Source organism: Bos indicus, chromosome 4, assembly GCF_029378745.1.
Source record: "Bos indicus isolate NIAB-ARS_2022 breed Sahiwal x Tharparkar chromosome 4, NIAB-ARS_B.indTharparkar_mat_pri_1.0, whole genome shotgun sequence".
In the NCBI taxonomy this organism is placed as follows: domain Eukaryota; kingdom Metazoa; phylum Chordata; class Mammalia; order Artiodactyla; family Bovidae; genus Bos; species Bos indicus.
Window position 1 is genome coordinate 33,503,222 of NC_091763.1, and position 18,881 is coordinate 33,522,102.

Genomic DNA, 18,881 nt, shown 5'->3' on the forward strand with positions numbered 1-18,881 from the left:
AGAGGGGAAATTTTGGTCATTTTTCAAATCTTTTCCCAAAAAGAAGCAAACTGATGCAGAAGGTCATTAGCATTGAAAAGAATAAATATGCCCCTCGATGTTACCAATACTGTAATGATCTGCAAGTAAATTGGGATATAAATTCCACTACATGAGTACTAGTTTTGTAGGACTGTCATAATAAAATACCACAAACTGGGTGGCTTAAACAACAGAAATTAATTTTCTTACAATTCTGGTGGCTGGTTGTCCAAGATCAAGGCATCAGCAGGTTCGGTTTCTCCTGAGGCCCTTCTCCTTGGCTTACAGATGGCCTATTCTTGCTGTGTCTTCAACATGGCCATTTCTCTGTGCATTTGTATCCCTAGTGTCTGTGAGTCCTAATCTTACAGGGACACTAGTCAGACTGAATTAGGGACCACCCTAATACCTCTCATTAACTTAATTATCTCTTTAAAAGTTCTGTCTCTAAATACAGTCACATTCTGAGGTAATGGGGATTAGAGTTTCAACATATAAATTTTAGGGGATAGAATCAGTTCATAACAGTATGTAAATAAAAGACTTGCAGATCCATTAAAGTACTGCCAGTACTTTACTAGTTCATGAGTACTGCTTGTACTAGTGAGGAAGAAGAAAGGATTCTATTGACATTTCACTTTAAAAGACCTTAGTTTGACGCACATTCTTTGAAATGACACCAGAAGCACAAACAACAAAGGGAAAAAAACCCCATAAATTGCACTTCATCAAAATTTTAAAAAATTTTACATATAAAGACACAATCAAGAAAGTGAAAATACAACCTACAGAATATTAGAAAATATTTGAAAATTGTCTATCTGAAGGGTCTAGTATCCTGAATATATAAAGAACTCCTAAAACAAGACAAAATTTTTAAAATATCTGTTCGATTAAAAAAATGAGCAGAAGATTTGAAAAGACATTTGTTCAAAGAAGATATACAAATGGCCAAAAAGTGTATGAAAGGATACTCAATTCATTAACCATTTGGGAAGTACACACCAAAACTACAATAAGAAAGCACTTTGTGCCCACTAGGATGACTATTTTTTCAAAAAAAAAAAAAAGCAAAATAAAAGGATTAGAAAAGATGTGGAGAAATTAGAATCCTTGAACATTGCTTGTGGAAATGTAGAATAGGGCAGCTACTTTTTTTTAACTGAAGTATTTTTAATTGATTTACAATGTTGCATTAATTTCTGCTTTACAGCACAGTGATTCAGCTATACACACACACACACACGTATATATATACACACACACAGTTTTAAAATATTTTATTATGGTTGATCATAGGATATTGAAGATAGTTCTCTGTGCTATACAGTAGAACCTTGTTGTTTATCCATTCCATATATAATAGCTTATATCTGCCAACCGCAACCTCCTATTCCACCCCTCCCTTACTCCACTTTCCCTTGGCAACTACAAGCCTGTTTTCTATGTCCACGAGTCTGTTTCTGTAGATAGGCTCAATTGTGTCATATTTTGTATTTCATATATAAGTGATATCACATGGTATTTGTCTTTCTCTTTCTGATTTCCTTCACTTAGTATGGTAATCTCAACTTGCATCTATGTTGCTACAAATGGCATTATTTTGTTCTTTTTTATGTCTGAGTAGTATAGTGCAGCCACTTTGGAAAGCATTTGGCAATTCCTAAATATGTTAAACATAGAATTACTACGCAGCTCAGCAATTTCTTTTCCAAATATATTCCCCAAAGAATTGAAAATAGGCATGCAAACAAATAGGTACTCAAGCCAAGAACTTCCAGATGTATGCTGGATTTAGAAAAGGCAGAAGAACCAGAGATCAAATTGCCAAATTTTATTGGATCATAGAAAAAGCAAGGTAATTCCACAAAAACATTTATTTCTGCTTCATTGACTGCACTGAGTCTTTGACTGTGTGGATCACAATAAACTGTGGAAAATTCTTCAAAAGATGGGATAGCAGGCCACCTTACCTGTCTTCTGAGAAACCTGTATGTGGGTTAAGAAGCAACAGTAGAACTTTATATGGAACAGCTGACTGGTTCAGAATTGGGAAAGGAGTATGACAAGGCTGTATATTGTCACCCTTCCTTTAACTTATATGCAGAGTACATCATATGAAATGCTGAGCTGAATGAATCACAGGCTGCAATCATGATTACATGGAGAAATATCAACAGCCTTGGATATGCAAATGATACCACCCTAATGGCAGAAAGCAAAGAGGAACTAAAGAGCCTCTTGATGAAGGTGAGAGAAGAGAGTGAAAAAGCTGGCTTAAAACTCAACATTCAAAAAACAAAGATCATAGCATCTGGTCTCATGACTTCATGGCAAGTAGATGGGAAAAAAGTAGAAGCAGTGACAGATTTAATTTTCATGGGCTCCAAAATCACTGTAGATGGTGACTGCAGCCATGAAATTAAAAGACGCTTGCTTCTTGAAAGCTGTGACAAACCTAGACAGTGTATTAAAAAGTGGAGACATCACTTTGCCAGTAAAGGTCCATGTAGTCAAAGCTATGGTTTTCCCAGTAGTCCTGTAAGAATGTGAGAGTTGGACCATAAAGAAGGCTGAGTGCCAAAGAATTTATGCTTTTGAATTGAGCTGGAAGAGACTCTTAAGAGTCCCTTGGATTGCAAGGATATCAAAGCAGTCAATCCTAAGGGAAATCAACCCTGGATATTTATTAGAAGGACTGATGCTGAAGCTGAAGCTCCAATACTTTGGCCACCTGATGTGAAGAGCCAACTCATTAGAAAAGACCCTGATGCTGGGAAAGACTGAAGGCAAAAGAAGAAGAGGGCAGCAGAGGATGAGATGGTTAGATGGCATCACTGACTCAAAGGACATGAATTTGAGCAAACTCTGGAAGATAGTGAAGGACAGGGAAGCCTGGCCTGGTCCATGAGGTCGCAAAAAGTCAAGCACGACTTAGCAGCTAACAGTAACAACAGCTCAAACAAATATGTACATACAAATGTTTATTGCAGCACTGTTCACAATAGTCAAAAGGTAGAAACAACCCTTAAAGTCTAGCAACAGAGAAACGGATAAGGAGACTATTATACAGCCATACAACGGAATATTATTTAGCCACAGAAAGGTACAAAGTACTGATAAAACATGGATTAACCTTGAAAACATTACAGTAGGTAAAAGAGGGCAAACAAAGATCACTTACCTAAAATAATATTTACATGATTCCATAAATAATATTCCATTCTTAGAATAAGCAAATCCATAGGGACAGAAAGTAAATTTGTAGTTACTAGAAGCTGAGGTGGGAGTGGTGAGTGGAAAGGTGAAAGACTGGTAGTGGATGTGGAATTTCCTTTTGGAGTGATAAAAATGTTCTAGAATTAGATGGTGGTGGTGGTTGCATAACCTTGTGAATATATTTTTTAAACACTGAATTGTATATTATAAATAAGATGGTAAATTTTATAGTGTGTGAATTATTAAGTTGATACAGAAGTAATTGTGGTTTCGGACCATCAATTTTAAATCATTTTAACTAGGCTCAAATACATCTTTATTAATCAAAATAGAAACCATACAATCAACACATTTTTGCCAATGAGAAATAAGTTTGTTTCTTCCCGTAGTATAAAAATCCATGCTTCAGGATTTGATAGACTCTTGGAAAGCATTTTCTGCTTCCTGCTGATTGTGGAAGCATTCTGCCTTCAAGAAGTTGTATTGCTTGAAGAAGTAGTAGGTGGTTGGCAAGAGGTCAGGTGAATATGGCAGATGAGGCATAACTTTGTAGCCCAATTCATTCAACTTTTAAAGTGTTGGTTGTGTGGCATGCAGTTGGATGTTGTGGAGAAGAGTTGGGTCCTTTCTGTTGACCAATGCCAGCTGTAGTTACTGTAGTTTTCAGTACGTATCATCAGTTTGCTGAGGATACTTCTCAGATACAATAGTTTTGCTGGGATTCAGAAAGCTGTAGTGGATCAGGCAGGCAGCAGACCGCCAAACAGTGATCATAACCTTTTTTTGGTGCAAATTTGGCTTTGGGAAGTGTTTTGAAGCTTCTTCTCGGTTCAGCCACTGAGCTAGTTGTCACCGATTGTCATATAAAATCCACTTTTCTACGTATGACACAATCTGACTGAGAAACGGTTCATTGTTGTTGTGTAGAATAACACTTCAAAACAATGATTTTTTTTTTAATTGCAGTCAGGTCATGAGGAACCCCCTTATCGAGCCTTTTCACTTTTCCAGTTTGCTTCAAATGCTGAATGACTATACAATGGTAGACATTGAGTTCTTTGGCAACTTCTCGTGTGGGATCAGCTCCAATGATTGCTCTCAGTTGGTAGTTGTCAACTTCCGATGGCCGGCCACTATGCTCCTCTTCTTCAAGGTTCTAGTCTCCTTTGCAAAACTTCTTGAACCGCCACTGCACTGTCCATTCATTAGCAGTTCCTGAGCCAAATGCATTATTGACGTTGCAAGTTGTCTCGACTGCTGTACGACCCTTTTTGAACTTGAATAAAAAAAAAAAATCACTCGAATTTGCTTTTTGTCTAACATCAGTTCATAGTTTAAAATAAGTGTAAAATAAACAGCGAGTAATAAGTCATTAGCAAAAAAAAAAAAAGAAATGTACAAGAAAATGATGTATAACAAAATCACATTTATTTAAGAATCTATCCTAGTGTCAAATGGCAAAGTTCAACAATGTAAAACTGCAATTATTTTTGCACCTAATATATCTTATATATCTGAATTTTTGAAATTAAAAGTGGATTATTAAATATAATCATCTGCAATTTTTTTCTTCTCCTCACAAATTCTTTTTGAGTTTTAGAAATACAAGATAAAAAAGAATGAAATTTAAAACCGGTTATCTATTTAACTCACATTTGTAAGCAGTCTGATTCATAGGAGAATATAATTTCAATAGCAGTTCATCTTTAATAGGGAAGAAAAAAATTTTAGGATAATAAAACAAGGTTCAAAAAAAGGAGAGAAACAGCTTATATCTCTTTAAGGAGAAAAATCAGATAATTTGGAGTCTGAATATGAAAGGAACACTTGAGACCAGAGATAGATATTTAATTAATAGGAATTTCTAGAACATGAAGGGATGCTTCTAAAACTAGTCAAGCTTTCAGTTATGAGATGAACTTGTTCTGGGGATCTCACAGCATGGGGACTATAATTAGTAATATTGTAACATATACCTGAAATTTGCTGAGAGCAGATCTTAAGTACTCTCATTGTAAAGGAAAAAAAAGAAGGAAAAGGAAAAAAGAGATGAATGTAATTATGTGAGGTGATGGTTGTGTTAATTAACTTGATTGTGATAATCATAGTAATCATTCACAGTGTATACTAAATTATCATGCTGTACACTCTAACTGTATACACTTTATTTTTCAATTTTACCTCCATAAAGCTGGAAAAAATGGAGTAAAACAAGTCATTCATGAACAATTTTGCTGAATCTTTAAAATCCACGTTGGAACAAATTTTCATTTCAAAAGGAAGCTTAAAAATAAAAGCAGTCAGATCATTTTCCTAAGGTGCTTCTGAAAGAATATAGATATCCTGTTTCCACGGACACAGAGTGAGTGAGTGAGTGAGTGAGTAAAGTCACTCAGTCGTGTCTGACTCTTTGCGACCCCATGGACTATAGCCTATCAGACTCCTCCGTCCATGGGATTCTCCAGGCAAGGATACTAGAGTGGGTTGCCATGTCCTTCTCCAGGGGATCTTCCCAACCCAGGAAATCGAACCCAGGTCTTCTACATTACAGGCAGATTCTTTACCATTTGAGCCACCAGGGAAGGCCTGAGAGTTAATCCTAAAGACATCTGTGTTACAAAGGGCAGTCATAAGTTACGTTAAAATGATTAACAAGGGCATTTGGTCTAAAGCAAACCTGTTAACAACAGAGCCTTGATGTAAATTTTATTCTAATAGAACAGGGAAGAATGTTCATGTTAGTGGTCTACTCTGAGCAGCCATCGTGGTCAAGTTATAAAGCAGAACATAAAGGAATTACATTTGGTGAAAGCAAACTTTGATCCTACCTTTCCTTCAAAAGGGTAGCTTCAACAATTTCACAACTTTAAGGGAGAAAGCCTAGAAAGAAGAGTCATATGCTAATCTCTGCAGATGGCATTAATAAAAAACACTAGCAGCAGATAGTGGTGATAGCTTCTGGTGAACATGATCTCTGAAGAAGATCTAGCTTCAGGACCAAACACCAGCCTTAATCACTCAAGAGCTTTTGTGTAGCAGAGTTTTATTAAAGTGACAGAGGACAGAAAAAGCTTCTGACATAGAAATCAGAGGGGGATGGAGAGTGCCCCACTTGCTAGTATTAGCAAGGGAGCTATATACTTTTAATTGGTTATTCAGTTCAGTTCAGTCACTCAGTCGTGTCGGACTCTTTGTGACCCCACGAATCGCAGCACGCCAGGCCTCCCTGTCCATCACCAACTCCTGGAGTTCACTCAGACTCACGTCCATTGAGTCGGTGATGCCATTCAGCCATCTCATCCTCTGTTGTCCCCTTCTCTTCCTGCCTCCAATCCCTCCCAGCATCAGGGTCTTTTCCAATGAGTCAACTCTTCGCATGAGGTGGCCAAAGTATTGGAGTTTCAGCTTCAGGATCAGTTCTTCCAATGAACACCCAGGACTGATGTCCTTTAGGATAGACTGGTTGGAAGTGGTCAAACAGGAGATGGCAAGAGTGAACATTGACATTCCAGGAATCAGCAATCTAAGATAGACTGGAATGGGTGAATTTAACTCAGATGACCATTATATCTACTACTGTGGGCAGAAATCCCTTAGAAGAAATGGACTAGTCATCATAGTCAACAGAAGAGTCCAAAATGCAGTACTTGGATGCAATCTCAATAATGACAGAATGATCTCTGTTTGTTTCCAAGGCAAACCATTCAATATCACAGTAATCCAAGTCTATGCCCCAACCAGTAACGCTGAAGAAGCTGAAGTTGAATGGTTCTATGAAGACCTATAAGACTTTTTAGAACTAACACCCCAAAAAGATGTCCTTTTCATTATAGGGGACTGGAATGCAAAAGTAGGAAGTCAAGAAACACCTGGAGTAACAGGCAAATTTGGCCTTGGAATACGGAATGAAGCAGGGCAAAGACTAATAGAGTTTTCCCAAGAGAACGCACTGGTCATAGCAAACACCCTCTTCCAACAACACAAGAGAAGACTCTACACATGGACATCACCAGATGGTCAACACCAAAATCAGATTGATTATATTCTTTGCAGCCAAAGATGGAGAAGCTCTATACAGTCAGCAATAACAAGACCAGGAGCTGACTGTGGCTCAGATCATGAATTCCTTATTGCCAAATTCTGACTTAAATTGAAAAAAGTGGGGGAAAACCACTAGACCATTCAGGTATGACCTCAATCAAATCCCTTATGATTATACAGTGGAAGTGAGAAGTAGATTTAAGGGACTAGATCTGATAGACAGAGTGCCTGATGAACTATCAGGTTCATGACATTGTACAGGAGACAGGGATCAAGACCATCCCCATGGAAAAGAAATGCAAAAAAACAAAATGGCTGTCTGGGGAGGCCTTACAAATAGCTGTGAAAAGAAGAGAAGCCAAAAGCAAAGGAGAAAAGAAAAGATATACCCATTTGAATGCAGAGTTCCAAAGAATATCAAGGAGACATAAGAAAGCCTTCCTCAGTGATCAATGCAAAGAAATAGAGGAAAACAACAGAATGGGAAAGACTAGAGATCTCTTCAAGAAAATTAGAGATACCAAGGGAACATTTCATGCAAAGATGGGCTCGATAAAGGACAGGAATGGTATGGACCTAACAGAAGCAGAGGAGGCAAGAGGTGGCAAGAATACACAGAAGAACTGTGCAAAAAAGATCTTTACGACCCAGATAATCATGATGGTGTGATCACTGACCTAGAGCCAGACATTCTGGAATGTGAAGTCAAGTAGGCCTTAGGAAGCATCATGACGAACAAAGCTAGTGGAGGTGATGGAATTCCAGTTGAGCTATTTCAAATCCTAAAAGATGATGCTGTGAAAATGCTGTACTCAACATGCCAGCAAATTTGGAAAACTCAGCAGTGGCCACAGGACTGGAAAAGGTCAGTTTTCATTCCAATCCCTAAGAAAGACAATGCCAAAGAAAGCTCAAACTACCGCACAATTGCACTCATCTCACATGTTAGTAAAGTGATGCTCAAAATTCTCCAAGCCAGGCTTCAGCAAGACGTGAACCGTGAACTTCCAGATGTTCAAGCTCTTTTTAGAAAAGGCAGAAGAACCAGAGATCAAATTGCCAACATCCACTGGATCATGGAAAAAGCAAGAGAGTTCCAGAAAAACATCTATTTCTGCTTTATTGCCTATGCCAAAGCCTTTGACTGTGTGGATCACAATAAACTGGAAAATTCTCAAAGAGATGGGAATACCAGACCACCTGACCTGCCTCTTGAGAAACCTATATGCAGGTCAGGAAGCTGCAATTAGAACTGGACATGGAGCAATAGACTGGTTCCAAATAGGAAAAAGAGTACGTCAAGGCTGTATACCGTCACCCTGCTTATTTAACTTCTATGCAGAGTACATCATGAGAAACGCTGGGCTGGAAGAAGCACAACCTGGAATTAAGATTGCTGGGAGAAATATCAATAACCTCAGATATGCAGATGAGACCACCCTTATGGCAGAAAGTGAAGAGGAACTAAAAAGCCTCTTGATGAAATTGAAAAAGGAGAGTGAAAAAGTTGGCTTAAAGCTCAACATTCAGAAAATGAAGATCATGACATCTGGTCCTAGCACTTTATGGGAAATAGATGGGGAAACAGTGGAAACAGTGTCAGACTTTATTTTTTGGGGTTCCAAAATCACTGCAGATGGTGATTGCAGCCATGAAATTAAAAGACGCTTACTCCTTGGAAGAAAAGTTATGACCAACCTAGATAGCATATTGAAAAGCAGAGATGTTACTTTGCCAACAAAGGTTCGTCTAGTCAAGCTATGGTTTTTCCTGTGGTCATGTGTGGATGTGAGAGTTGGACTGTGAAGAAAGCTGAGCAATTGAAAAGCAGAGACATTACTTTGCCAACAAAGGTTCATCTAATCAAGGCTATGGTTTTTCCTGTGGTCATGTGTGGATGTGAGAGTTGGACTGTGAAGAAAGCTGAGCACCGAAGAATTGATGCTTTTGAACTGTGGTGTTGGAGAAGACTCTTGAGAGTCCCTTGGACTGCAAGGAGATTCAACCAGTCCATCCTAAAGGAGATCATCCCTGGGTGTTCTTTGGAAGGACTGATGCTAAAGCTGAAACTCCAGTACTTTGGCCACCTGATGCAAAGAGTTGACTCATTGGAAGACTCTGATGCTGGGAGGGATTGGGGGCAGGAGGAGAAGGGGACGACAGAGGATGAGACTGCTGGATGGTATCACTGACTCGATGGACGTGAGTTTGAGTGAACTCCGGGAGTTGGTGATGCACAGGGAGGCCTGGCGTGCTGCAATTCATGGGGTCGCAAAGAGTCGGACAGGACTGAGCGACTGAACTGAACTGAAGCATCATAAGTCATTAGAGATGATTTACAGTGTACAGAGGATGTGTGTAGGTTATATGCAGACACTCCACCATTTTACATAAGGGACTTAAGCATGCTCGAATTTGGTGTCTGTGGAAGTCGTAGAAACAATCCCTAGGAGATACTGAGGGACAGCAGTAGACCCTTATCATGATCTACCTCATGATCTACCTCTCAGCAATAAAAAGGGATGAATTGTAAATATATGCAACAATCTGGGGGGTGCTGATTGTGAAGAAGCCCGTCCCCCAAAGTTACGACTGTTTGTTTCCATTTTCATAACATTCCAGAAATGACAAAATGATGAAATCCAAAGAGAGTAGCGACTGTCACAAGTCAAGGAGGGGGTAGGAGTGAGAAGGGACCTGGATGTGGCTGTATAAAATGGTAACAGGAGGTGTCCTGTGGTGATAAAATTGTTCTGTACCTTGACTGTATCACTTTAATACCCTGGGTGTTACATTGTATGATAGTTTTTTATAAGATTTTACTATTAGGAAAAATGGAGGTAATTACACACAGGATCTCTCTTTTTTGTTTCTTACAACTGGGTGTTAATTACAGTATCTCAAAATTAAAAGTTTAATTTTCTAAATCTCATTTTAATTGGAGAGAAAGTCTCTGTGTCAGAATTCATGATTTCAGTCCCATGGATTAAAGTAATCCTAGGAAAATTCTGTAGTCTGTTAAGTGTATCATTCTATATTCCTTAAACTGAATTATTATGTGGATTCTCTCTACAAGTAAGCAGGGTTGATTCAAAGTCTTTTTCAGTTAGTGAGTCATTCCGTGATTTTTCTTGCCTAATATCTTGTGTTCAGTGTATCCCATACAACAAGTAGTGTTAGTCATGCAGTCGTATCTGACTCTTTGCAATCCAACAGACTGTAGGATCACCAGGCTTCTCTGTCCATGGGGTTCTCCAGACCAGAACACTGGGGTGGATTGCCATGCCCTTCTCCAGAGGATCTCCTCAACCCAGGGATTGAATCCAGGTCTCCTGCATTGCAGACAAATTCTTTACTGTTTGAGCTACAGGGAAGACCAATTGCAGCAAATACCAAAGTTCTTTGATGCAACAGGCCTGTCATCTTCCAAAACTACACAGTTCCTTTTCAGTCCAGAAGGTCCAGCTGGAGATGGGCTGTGCAACTGTGCCCAGGCCTGGAAGGATTCAGAAGGTTCTGCCCGTGCCAGTAACCGCTTGGATGAGAGCTGGGCAAGGATTCTTAGGAAAGCCCTGAGGCTTTCCAACAATGCTGAACCTTGATTAGCCTAAGAAATTCCTTAATTTTCTGTCATCATATCATTATAAAGTTATTTCATCATGAAAAATTTCTCAGTAAAAAGTATACAAGATCCTGTATTTTTTAAAATCAGTTCTTTTTCCCCCTGTAGAAATACAGAAACTTGTCAATACTTCCTTTGACATACCTGGAAAAGTTATAAGTTTCTTCTTTTTCTAGAATTTTAAATACTAACTGCAACTATTACAGTTACTCCATGTCATAAGTATATTTTAACTTGCCAAAATGAACCCAGTGGTTTTACAGCCCTATTGGGTACTGTTTAAAATTTAACCTTTCTGCCACTCCACTAAGGGTGGCTTTCTGTGAACACATTTTTATCATATAATTCTATAAAATTTTGTTCAAAAATCTTAGAAGTTTGCAGAATTAAGAAATGTGTCAGATCAGATCAGATCAGATCAGTCACTCAGTCGTGTCCGACTCTTTGCGACCCCATGAATCGCAGCATGCCAGGCCTCCCTGTCCATCACCAACTCCCGGAGTTCACTCAGACTCACGTCCATCGAGTCAGTGATGCCATCCAGCCATCTCATCCTCTGTTGTCCTCTTCTCCTCCTGCCCCCAATCCCTCCCAGCATCAGAGTCTTTTCCAATGAGTCAACTCTTCGCATGAGGTGGCCAAGGTACTGGAGTTTCAGCTTTAGCATCATTCCTTCCAAAGAAATCCCAGGGCTGATCTCCTTCAGAATGGACTGGTTGGATCTCCTTGCAGTCCAAGGGACTCTCAAGAGTCTTCTCCAACACCACAGTTCAAAAGCATCAATTCTTCGGCGCTCAGCCTTCTTCACAGTCCAACTCTCACATCCATACATGACCACAGGAAAAACCATAGCCTTGACTAGACGAACCTTTGTTGGCAAAGTAATGTCTCTGCTTTTCAACATGCTATCTAGGTTGGTCATAACTTTCCTTCCAAGGAGTAAGCGTCTTTTAATTTCATGACTGCAGTCACCATCTGCAGTGATTTTGGAGCCCCCAAAAATAAAGTCTGACACTGTTTCCACTGTTTCCACATCTATTTCCCATGAAGTGGTGGGACCAGATGCCATGATCTTCGTTTTCTGAATGTTGAGCTTTAAGCCAACTTTTTCACTCTCCACTTTCACTTTCATCAAGAGGCTTTTGAGTTCCTCTTCACTTTCTGCCATAAGGGTGGTGTCATCTGCATATCTGAGGTTATTGGTATTTCTCCCGGTAATCTTGATTCCAGTTTGTGTTTCTTCCAGTCCAGTGTTTCTCATGATGTACTCTGCATATAAGTTAAATAAACGGGGTGACAATATACAGCCTTGACAAGTCAGTACGGTACAAATACCACAGTCATCCACTGGAATCAGTGTTTGTAGGCTCCAGAATGAGAAGCACGTGAATGAAATGTCTCATTATGATGCAGTTGTTCTGTATTTTCTAGTTTGGAAAATAAGGTATTTAGAGGGAGTGTATAAGGCATTTGTTGGAAGACTCAAGAGCAGGTTGCTAACCCCAGCCTCCCACTCTACCCCTCCCCCAAACTCCTCCCCCTTGGCAACACCAGTCTGTTTTCTGTCTCTATGTATTCCTGTGCTTGTTATAGATTTACAGCAGCCAAGATATGGACACAAACTAAGTGTCCTTCAGTGGATGAAATGGATAAAGAAGAGGTGATACACGCTCACAGACACATAAATTAAAAAAAGATGAAATCCTGCTATTTGTGACATGACTGGGCCTGGAAGGTATTATGCTAAGTGACGCAAGTCAGAAGGAGAAGACAAATACCATTTAATTTCACTGATATTTGGAATCTAAAAACAAAACACAAATGAACAGATACAGAGAACAGCTTGGTTGTTGCCGAAGAGGAAAGGGGGTAGGAAGAGGTGAAGATGGGTGTAAAGGGCGAAGTGTATGTTGGACAGAAACTAAACTTTTGGTGGTGTACACCCATTATTATATACATAAATTGAATTTTGTTGTACACACGAAATATTTTAAACCAATGTTGCCTCCATTAAAAAATGAGGAACAATTAAGCCTGTTTGCAACAACTACTGAAGCCCACTTGCTCTAGAGCCTGGGCTCCACAGCAAGAGAAGCCATGGCAACAAGAAGCCTGCACGCTGCACCTAGAGAGTAACCTTCACTTCCCACAACCAGGAAAAGCCTGTGCAAAAGCAACAAAGACGCAGCGTAGCCAAAATTAATAAATAAAAACCACAGGAAGGAGTAGCCCTTGCTCGCAGTCATGTCAGTACCTTCTTTGTGCTAAACATTTAGTTGCTATGAATGGGGTTGTCCAGTAAAATATTGGACACCCAGTTAAATTTGAGTTTCAGGTAACCAACAGGTTGTTTTTTTTTTTTTTTTAATGTATTTCTCATACAATGTTTGGGACCAATTGTTACACAATCCCTGGAGGAGGGCATGTCACCCCATTCCAGTATTCTTGCCTGGGGAATCCCCATGGACAGAGAAGCCTGGCGGGTAACAGTCCATGGGGTCACAAAGAGTTGGACACGACTGAGCAACTAAACACAGCACACAGCACATACTACACAATTACCACATTCAACTGTGTCCTAGAGACTAAAATAATTTATTGCCTATTTAAAATTCAGATTGAACTGTCTTCTGCATTATTTGCTTATCTGGCAATCTTAGTCATGAACCCTGATGGAGGTTAGGTAAAGAATGCCAATTTCATGATTAACAAAACACAATGAAGCTCAGAGAGACAACGTCCCCAAAGTCGGTTCACTGAAAAAAATAATAGCAAGAGATGTGACCTGAGCCCAGATTAGATTCATAACTTCCCCCTCTGTCTTGGCAGCCCTGGGCAATGACTTGAAAGTGAGAGGGAAGTGACAGAGCATAAAAGCTGCAGACTGGGGCTGCAACCAGCTGCCGCTTCTTGTAAGAACGAGGCCCCCCCCGTGGAGGCACCCTCCTGCTGCTGCCCCACTGCCGCCAGCATAGGCACAAGCACACGTCTCCTCTTCATGGAACGTCCTGTCCCAGGCTCCACTCTTTGTTTGGGTCTTTGAACTTGCTGAGCCTTGCATGATATGGCGCTTGTCTTCCAGACATGTCACTGTGACTGTGTCCTCGCCAAGGTCTTACATACAGCCCCTCCTTCTACTGAGTCTCAACCCCTAGCACACCACTTCCATGCAAGTTACCTGACAAAGGTGGGAAAAGGAAGGAAAGTTATAGACTCTAAGACTGGCCTCTAGGTGGCTGCTTGGCTGCTAAGCCATACCCAGCATGGCTTGCTAGTATGAACACTAACATAAACAGTAGCTCCATTCTTTAATACTCCGTAGTATTAATACTAAATCAAACAGCAAATGCCTTGTGCCTGGCTGGGTCTTTTACATACATCATGTTTATAATCTCTCAACTTTCAACTCTCCCAGGCAAAAGATACTATATATTATCCCCATTGCACAGGCTCAGGGAAGTGAGTAACTTGCCGAAAGTCATTCATCAGAGCCAAAATTTCTGTCTAGCTTGATTTGCCCCCCAAATCCCATGGCACAAAGCTCTGTCTGCTGTCCCTGACTGTCAGGAAACTAAACCCAGAGTCAGGCAGTGGGGTAGGCAGTTTCTGCTTGGAGCTAAGCAGAACAGAGAGCTTTAACAGAGAACACTGAAGGTTAGGATTTAAATGAGTAGCTTGCTGCCTAAGCTTGTGCCCTTGCTTCAAAAGAGGTTACCTGAAGAGAGACAGCCCCTACCTTCCTCATTGCCTCCTTTCCTTTCTTTCTTTCCTAGTTGATCAGATGTGCCCTGTTCTGAAAGGTATATCTGCCCCCCAGTTTTCCAAGTGCCCACTCCCTGGGCTGGGCTCTGTGTCTCTTCTGGGATCTTATTATTTGGATTTTTACTCCATGATCAAAGCAATTACCATGTGTTTTTGAGCAAGTTCTGCACCTATTGTAACACTCTGGCAATTAAAACACAAGTTTTTAAACTTGGTTTCTTCTATCATCCCAAGGACTCCATGAAGACCTACCTAACTCCACACCCAGTCAGGAAATAAATTGCAAGCATTGTATTAAGAGTGCTGAAACAGTGTCATGAGAGTCACCCTCTTATCTGAGAAGTTTGAAACTTTAAATCATCAGAGAGCCATGGAGAGAGTCCTGTTTAAGATAATTACTGATAGGAGCATAAAACTTCCTCAGATTTGTAACAGTGTATTTTGAGGAAGGGCTGAGGGATAACTTTTCCAGTCTGTGGACATTTGTTGTTGTTTTTCATTTAAAAAGTTTCAGGGAACCCATGTTAGAGAATGCTGGTCTAGACCTTTTCTGGACACTCAGAGTGTGGTCGAAAAACCAGTAGCACTGGTACCCCTCTGGGAGCTGTTAACTGGGAGCTGGGAGACTCTGAGTCAGAATGTACATTTTCACAAGATCCCCAGGTGGTTTGCAGGCAGTAGTCTAGACTGATAGATCATAAGTGCACCCCATCACAAGGGCGTGGGGTTTATTTCCTGATGGAGGGTGGGGAGTTGCAGTGATGGGAGGAGCCTAAGTGATCCTCAGGTGGGAGAGTCCACCCTGGGAGAAGTCCCTGGGCAGGCAAGGCTCACCGTGATCTTTCCCTTAAGCAGACGGTTATATAATTTTAAAATATAGAAATATATTTCATATATATGTCATTTATATTTGTCATTTAGGTGACATTACAGTTGGGAGAACACTGTCAATCTGACTTCTTAAAACCAGACTGTTGTCCAGTAAAACAGCAAGACTCTCCCTGAACTATATCAACCCCAGACTTGATACACTTTCAGAAACTAGATCTCTGTCCAAGTTATAGAACTGATATTTAAAAAAACATCTGAATGAGCTTGTGAATGAAAAAGAGTGTAGAATGGTAGAGAACAGGGGCCCTTTGGTTGAAAATCACTGGCCTCTCCTGTGAATAAGGGATGATATTTCCTGGTGGATTGTAGTGACGCTCATGGTATGTTTTCTGAAACGTTAGAATTAGGGTTAGAATCAGCATTCATTTTCATACCAACGTAAACACAGCAGCAGCCTCACCGATATCTCCTTATTCAAGCAGTGAGAATCCTGACTCCTGGCCATCTACATCTGGCTATTGAAAGCAGCAGAGCTTGACTCCAGAAACTGAAGTTTTGGGCTGTACTTACTTGTTGCCTCCTCATTACAGGAGGAGGAGTGTTAAAAGGGAACGACCTTAGAAAAACAAGGAGACCCAATTATAAAAGGCAGGTTGGAAATTCCCATGATCCTCACCACTCATGGGACCCAAGGCCAACCCCGGCCAACAATGACACCAGAGTGTCTTCACATTGTCCTGCCTGTTACAGGATCCAACCCAGGCCCACTTCTCTTAAAACAAGCTCTTATAGGGGCTTCCCTGGTGGCTTAGTGGTAAAGAATCTGCCTGCCAATGCAGGAGACGTGGCTTTGATCCCTGGTTCTAGAAGAGCCCATGTGTCACAGAGCAGCTAAGCCCAGGCGCCACAACTACTGAGCTGTGATCTAGAGGCCAGGAATCGCAACTACTGAAGACTGCATGCCCTAGAGCCCATGCTCTGCAACAAGAGAAGCCACTGCAACGAGAAGCCCGCACGCCACAGCTAGAGTAGCTCCCGCACACCGCAACTAGAGAAAAGCCTGTGCAGCAACAAAGACCCAGCACAGCCAAAATAAGTACAATTATTACAAAAAAAAAAAAAGCTTCTGTAGCTCAAGAGCCAGCTTGTCATTTCCCTACTCCTGATTTGGTGATTTGGCTGGGCTTTTCAGGCCAGCCCTTCTCCAGGTCAGCGTTTTGGTAATGGAGCTGAGAGGTCATCTCTTTCTAGTGCCTTATTCCTCAGCTGTCCTGAACTTTGGAGGAAAGGATAACATCACCATCCTAAAACTGTTGCTCCTGTAACTGGCTTTGCTGAAGAGCCATGACTAGAGAAATTTCGATGTAAGGGAAAAACTTTAAACTATATGCAAATTATAACTGTGCTCACATCACAGGTCTTAAAAAAAATACACAGTTAAGCCCTTCTGTGGACACAGCCTCTTTCCCTGTCCTGGTGTTCACTCACCTCTTCAGAAAGAGAGAAGATACTTCGGTATCTCACGGTACAAATTGCACCCCATCCTTCATCAGTAAAACCTCTAACACAGCTAAAGTTTGAGTCCCCATCTCGGCCACAACAGCATATTTTTTTTAACATTACAATGTTATTTATTTAGTACAGATCTGTTGAGTGTTTACTCTGAGCAAACAGTGGTGAAAGAAAAAAACAGTAAGCTCTGGGTTGCTGGAACTTTTTTCTCATGTGATGAGGATGATAAGAGAGCTTTGGAAACACTATATACTTTCCCTAGAAAATATCATTTCAATAACTTAAGGAAGGGAGGAATATATTAATATAAGCAAGAATAAGAAAAGCCAATCTGACTCCTAATTGGAATGATGTTGGGCAGTGCATTTCTCCTCTTCAGACTTTACTTGCCTTATCTGCTAAATGCAGTAGTTAAACTAGGTATTTCCCAAGAACAAAACTCTAATAAATCCCAATGGCATCTTGGAGACATGATTGACCATAGGATGAGTCTTCAAATCTTAATATAGAATGATGGGAGGTACTCTAGCAGATTGGTCCCATGTGGACTTGACCCTCCAAGTCTTCTGGTCTCCATGGAGGATTCTCTGCAAGCGTGAAATGGGGGGGCACTTCTTCCATCTTCCAGCAGGTTCCTAATGGACCTCTTCCCCACCCCACATATGCACCTTTCAGGGAAAGCTGTGAGAAAGAGCAGAGTCTAAACCCATATGAAGGATGAGAGCCATTGCTCTGAATGCAGCCTCACTAGAAGACGCCCCTTTGCTCAAGGGAGAGAGCTCTCCACCGTGTCAGTTCCTCTTTGTTCATTTCTCTGCTTCCAGAATTTGCTCAGAAATCTATTAATATTCTCATATTAAAAAACCAGGCCCATTTTAGTCTCTTTCAAACAATAGAGAGTATAATCCTAGTGCGTCCCCTTTAGCCGTACAAAGTCCAAACAGAAGCACTGATTGTCAGTTTGTCTTCACTTTGGACCAGATCTAGTTCTGGGACACAAGTCTCTACAAGCAGAGGATGAGCAGTTTAAAGAATGTTTTCCCATCAGTTCGGAGTGCTCCCAGAGGGGCTGGGTTGAGAGCCCCAGGGTTCTTTTCCCTGCATAACAGAACCTCTGTGGAGTTTATGAAGGCCATTTACTGTGGCCATTTTTTCCTCCAGGGAAGAAAATAATCCAAAGCAAAATTGCCACGTACATTGAGAGCAGTCAATTGTGCCTTCGAGCCTGTTTCCTGCCCACTATTGAGAACTATTGCTTTCCCCACATCAGACCCTCTGGCATAGGTGGTGAGACCACGTGGCTTCAGCCTCTGAAATAGTCCACCTAATGCCAAACGTAGGCTTAACTTTCTTAGCATTTTGACAGAATTACTTACTGAGACTATATTTCCTACAATGACTCAATCTCGAATGAAAGCAAAACATACATTGCTGTCCAATTTTGGGAAAGTTTCCAGCATGTAACATATCACGGAGAATCGTCAAATACCTGACTATAAAAGAAAGTAATTTTAAAGGGACTTCAAGAAGTAATCTAAAAACCTGACACATCTCCTCCTGGTAATGACATGGCAAAAATACCTGAAAACAGCCTGGTTACTAATTACTAGGTTGCAGATTTAAAGAAACAGATTCAGTGAGGAGTGGTTCTGATTCTCCTGCAGGGGCCGGCAGTGGTGGAGCGGCACCTACTGGCATGTGTGAGTACTGCATGCCAGCTGGCTCCACACCCCGCCCCAACCTTTGAGGCCTTCCCTCAGGTTCAGTCTCTTGGGGGGACATTGCTCCTTTCTCCTGGCTCCTGGTGTGCACAAGGGAACATTTCATGCAAAGATGAGCACAATAAAGGACATAAACAGTATGGATCTAACAG

The 18,881-nt window shown here is 40.8% G+C and overlaps 1 long non-coding RNA gene across 1 annotated transcript; it reads right to left on the minus strand.

The window, feature by feature from the left end:
- Positions 1-1,286: 1,286 nt before the first annotated feature.
- LOC109557318 (uncharacterized) lies at positions 1,287-17,150 on the minus strand. The gene is made up of 2 exons (XR_002180504.2): positions 16,985-17,150; positions 1,287-4,516 (listed from the first exon to the last, which is right to left on the minus strand). It is a non-coding gene; the product is annotated as an uncharacterized lncRNA (long non-coding RNA).
- Positions 17,151-18,881: the final 1,731 nt, after the last annotated feature.